This window comes from Mytilus trossulus, chromosome 1, assembly GCF_036588685.1.
Source record: "Mytilus trossulus isolate FHL-02 chromosome 1, PNRI_Mtr1.1.1.hap1, whole genome shotgun sequence".
NCBI lineage: Eukaryota > Metazoa > Mollusca > Bivalvia > Mytilida > Mytilidae > Mytilus > Mytilus trossulus.
Window position 1 is genome coordinate 71,960,537 of NC_086373.1, and position 6,000 is coordinate 71,966,536.

The window sequence follows — 6,000 nt, forward strand, 5'->3', positions numbered from 1 at the left end:
AAAGTGTATAGAGCATATCAGGTTCTTTGTACGTCATTAATACTTAAATTCTTGCAAAATTTCTATTATGGGTCCGTATTTGACCTTTTGCAAGGCTAAATGCGTTTCCCGTTCCTATATACCCTTATTTGACAGCGCAAGTTCAAATTTCTCTACCTTCATTCCAGACGTTCACTACTTTTGGACATGCCTATAGTATGTATATCTTAAAAAATTTCATCCCGAACAAACAGCAAATATTTGCCCTTGAACGTTAAACAACCATTAAACCAGCAATTAATCAGTTTTCATACATGTAAACCGGTTAAAGATATTAAGTAAAGGGCATCGTATAACGTATACATATTGATAACAACTCAACATCTCTTACATGTACAATGTACGACTTTTTGTATTTAAAGAATTACATAGATAACTGAGTTTATATTCAATATTATGTAAATGTCTTTTTATAACGGAACACGTGTAAAATAATAAAGTCGTCTTAAACTGCATCATGCGCAAAAATAAACGTTCAAAACATGCATTTATATGTTAAAATATACTTACATTTCATTTAGATCTGATTCACCGTACATGTACACTTCTCAATGTATACACTATTTTAATTCAAAATACAAATGTATACCAATACGGTTTAGCTCTTAAACCTCAACAAGGTATCAAGATATTTATTTTCTGTCTCAAGGCAAAAACATTTTGTAATACTTAGTTTTCTTCAAAATACAAATAAGACATACCAATCAAAAAAAAATTTGTAAGGGTTCCGCGGAACCCAGTGTCTCGCCTACTTTTGCTGTAAATTGCAGGCTAAACAAAAATGAGGAAAAAAATCAATAAAAATATTCCTCTTGATACTATCTTATAATTGTAAGAAGCTTCTGTCCAAGCTTGGTAACAATCTAGGATAGCTAATGAATCTAATAAATGTTTTGAAAACTTTAACTGCAGACTGAATGTAATGTTAACTGGAAGAAAATCTAAGTCCATTTAAAAGTAAAATACAGAAAAAATGGAGTTATCTTTTTACAAAATTTACTTCTGGATACTATCTTATGATCATAAATAAGCTTCTGTCCAAGTTTGGTACAAACCCAGGATAGTTTAAGAAAGTTATTAAAATTTTTAAAACTTTAACCACAGAGTGAATGTAATGTTTCCCTGCAGAAAACTAAGTACGTTTAAAAGTAAAATACGAAAAAAATGGATTTATCTTTTTACAAAATTTACTTCTTGATACTATCTTATGATCATACACAAACTTCTGTCCAAGTTTGGTACAAACCCAGGATAGTTTTAGAAAGTTATTAAAATTCTAAAAACTTTAACCACAGAGTGAATGTTATGTTTCCCCGCAGAAAAAACTAAGTCCATTTATAAGTAAAATATGGAAAAAATGGAATTTTATTTTTACAAAATTTACTTCTGGATACTATCTTATGATCATAAACAAGCTTCCGTCCAAGTTTGGTACAAACCCAGGATAGTTTAAGAAAGTTATTAAAATTCTAAAAACTTTAACCACAGAGTGAATATTTGTGGACGCCGCCGACGACGACGCCGACGACGACGGAATGTAGGATCGCTTAGTCTCGCTTTTTCGACTAAAGTCGAAGGCTCGACAAAAACAGTCGCTAGACATCTTCAATGTATCGATATTGTATCTTCTATGTAAAGATTGCACCTGTAAATACAGATGTTTGACAAACCACGCCTCTTTTGGGGAGATATATCATATTCATAGAAATTTTGTTTTGTTTACGAACTGCTTCCAAGGTATGATCTGTATGTTTCAGATCATAGAGTCGTTAATTAATAATTTATACACCATCTACATTTTATGTTACGCTCAACAAAAATCTCAAAATTAGCCATATAAGTATGTGTTGTGGGTACCATGTTAGTTTTTTCGTATCATTTTATATAAATATTGCATGACCTGTAAGTCTGTTTGTCAAAAAAAACTTCACCACTTGAACATTTGAATTCAATTAGAAACCATTTTTATATATTTGTGAATGCTATGACCATTGAAAAACAAATACACGGCCCCATTGCAAATACTTTTACAATTTAATTTAATATCCTAGTATATTAACTATATATCTCAAGAAATGGCCATTGTCAATGGTGTATCTATAATCAACCATGTAGAGAATTGCATTTATACATTGACTCAAAACGAAACGTCTCGAGACATTTTGCTATGTCTCAAGACATTTTGATATGTCTCAAGACATTTTGCCATGTCTCAAGACATTTTACCATATCTCAAGACATAAGCAGTATTATAAAAGTTCAGCTGTAACGTAGGGATTTTAATTTGTTTATACCCTCCTAGGATGACATGTTGATAGATATCAAGCATCACTGCCTTTCTCTCCACCGGCAGTAAAATCCTTGGATGAGTTGAGCGTCCGTTCGCCGTGCAAGATCTTCATTTTTGCAGCCAAGTCCTGTCAGAACGGAGACATGAAAACCGATGAAAAGTGTATAGAGAATACCACGTTCTTTTTACGTCATGAATACTTAAATACTTGCAAAATTTCCATTACGGGTCCGTATTTGACCTTGTGCAAGGTTAAATGTGTTTCCCGTTCCAATATAACCTCATTTGACAGTGCAAGTTCAAATTTATCTACCGTCATCCCAGACGTCCACTTCTTTAGGACATGCCTATAGTATGAATATCTATTTCTTTTGCATTCCGAAAATGCATTATAACCATCAAACCAGCAACCAACCATGTTTTTACATATAAACCGGTAAAAAAGATTAAGTAAAGGGCAACGTATAACGTATACATATTGATAACAACTCAACATCTCTTACAATGTACGACTTTTTGTACAGAATGAATAAAATAGATAACTGAGTTTATATTCAATATCATGCATATGTCTTTTTGAAGCGGGACTCCTGTAAAATAATAAAGTCATCTAAATTGCATCATACGCAAAAATAAAAGAAAACATGAGTCAATGCCTATTCATTTTATCTAATACTTAAATAATTGCATTGTTTTCCTTTAAATTTTAAAGCCTTTTCTTTACCATAAGGTATTGCAGTTGAATATAAATAACAATGTTATCATGTTCAACAATCTATAATTAAATAAACGTTCACAATCAATTTGTTAGGGAAATAAAATTATAAAATATGCATATCTTTTAATTATTATGCATCTTAATAATATCCTTTATTTGCAAAATAAGATGAGTTCAGTCAAAGTATATTCAATATAACCTAAGTCCTATGCTCATTTAAACAACGATTGATACTCTTCTCTTTTCGGACATGTAATTGTCAATCAATTAAATCGTCATACAATACCATTCTTTGTAGAATTCGATTCATTCGTTTACCGGCGGATAAATAGACTGACAAAAAATCATATGAAAGGTTTGTTAACCTTTGAATTAAAGGTCAACTTATAATGATATTGACACCATTTAAACAAACTAGTACCTAAATATTTACCCAACACTCCATGTTTGGTCCTTATAGCTGTACCTTTCCACAGAAAATGAAATGTTATACAAAAGACTGTACAAATCATTGATCAAGTAATGTTGACACTTTACTGCAGTGTTTATGAACTACGGGGATCATTTTACAAATTATAGGCTTTAATTCCAGAGCATGCAGCTGCTACTTGACTTGTTAAAGGGTACCAACAAAAGGTTTTGTCAAAGGACATGTTGTTCTGTGTCTCAAAGGTTCATCGGCAAGTACCACAATCTATCAAATTGTTATATTTATTCAGTGTCTATTTCAAAAATATTACAAGATGGTATTGAGTTGTAGGTGCTGAAGTAGTTTATTTATTTTTAGTTAATTTAACAATTTGTCCTTCAATTGTCCATGTCCGATTTGGTTAACTTTTTGATGGCGTTTTATGTCGGTCGGATTCGAAATTAATTTTACTAAAATTGAAGTTCTGTTCAGATGCAACAACAATGAACAATAGTCGTATTACATTTATTTATACAATAAGATATAATTTTATGTATCGAACATAGGATTATGGTTACGACAATGGGAACCCATACGTCGTCTCCTGTGAAACAGGATTTCCAAAAAATTAGAAAAAAAAATCGGAAAACTCTGATTTCATAGAATTGATACTTTGTCGCTTAGTCCAAGTTCCCTGTTTCTCCGTGGATTGAGTATTTGTTGATTGAAATTGTCTCATTTGTTAGAGATAAAGTACAAATCATTTGGTCGGTGTTGAAATATGCAAGACACAGCAAACCTATATTCCGTTGTCAGTAATGACGTTGGTGTCTTCAACATTTAGATCTTAGTTTCTCTGATTTATTTTACACCAGTCATTTCGGGACCTTCTGTAGCTAGCTCTATATAATTATATATGCGGAATGGAATTTGCTCTATGCTGGAGTCAAACAGTTGAATATTGCTGTTGACTTCTATGTCATTTGATGTGTGGCGGAGAGTTGTCTTAGTAGGCATTTGAGGAAACGTTCATAAACCTACGATATGATTGCAATTACACTTACATGTATCATTTGAATCCTGTGACTTCTCAAAGTGTGAATATAAAACGTCGTTCTTAAACAAAGTATTGATTTATTAGTTGTTAGTGGCTTTGAACTAGTTGTCAGTTACTGCGAGTTCTCTCAGATCAGTACTTTTGTTGTTGGGATAAACACCTACCCGGCCACAACAACTCTGTATTTTTGTTAGATGTGCTCTTATTTACATCCATCTGATGACTTTTTTGTGTGTTGAACTCATTACATTAACTGCTTGATAAACGAGTTAGGTCTTGACAATTCATTTGGAAACCCAATATATACCCTCACGACACTCACCAAAGAGGAAATCCTGGATAACCATAGGTCTGTTCTTTGTTCCTTTGGAATTTCAACCAAAGATGAAGAACTGGATCTGCCATCACTGTATTGGATACCTAAACTACATAAGTGTTCTTACAAACAACGGTATATTGCTGGGTCTTCCAAGTGGTACACGAAACCTCTTTCTAAATTATCAACATCCATTTTATCAGCAATTAAAGACGTGTTCAAAGTTATTGTGACACTGTCTATTCTAGAGGTGGCGTGAATCAGATGTGGATACTGAAAAATTCCAAAGATCTTTTAGAGTACATACAATCTAGATAACTCTCTGTCATCTTGTAACAGTATGAAAACATTTGACTTTTCTATTCTTCAAACAAGTATTCCACATTCCAAACTAAAACACAAATTGAAAGAGTTGGTACTGCTTTGCTTCATAAAAAAGAATGGCCAACGTAGATACAATTATCTTGTCTTAGGGAGGGATAAATCCTACTTTGAAAAGGATCACTCTGGTTTAAACAAAAAATTCTCTGAAAAGGATATTATCAAGATGCTTAACTTGATTGACAACATATTTGTTACGTTCGGAGGACGTGATTTTCAACATACAGACGGCATTCCAATTGGAACAAACTGGGCCCCTCTACCTGCTGACTTGTTTCTTTATAATTATGAGGCTGACTTCATTCAGGAACATCTTAGGAAGAAAGATAAGAAGTTAGCAATATCCTTTAACTCTAATTTCCGCAATATAGATGATGTTCTTTAACTAAATAATTTTAAATTTGGTGACTTTGTGGAACGCATCTATCCCATCGAACTTGAGATAAAGGATACTACAGATACAGTTAAGTCGGCTTCATATCTTGACTTACATTTAGAAATTGACAATGAGGGTCAGTTGAAAACAAAACTTTACGACAAAAGAAATGATTTCAGCTTTCCAATTGGGAACTTTCCTTTTCTAAGTAGTAACATTCCAGCAGCACCTGCATACGGGGAATATATCTCCCAATGGATTCGATATTCCCGTGCTTGCATTTCCTATCATGATTTTCTTGCTAGAGGGTTGCTGCTCACAAGGAAGCTACTGTGGATTCATTTATTTTCGTGGGTACCATTTTTCGTGGTTTGAGGAAAACTTGACGAAATCCACGAAAATTGGTATCCAACG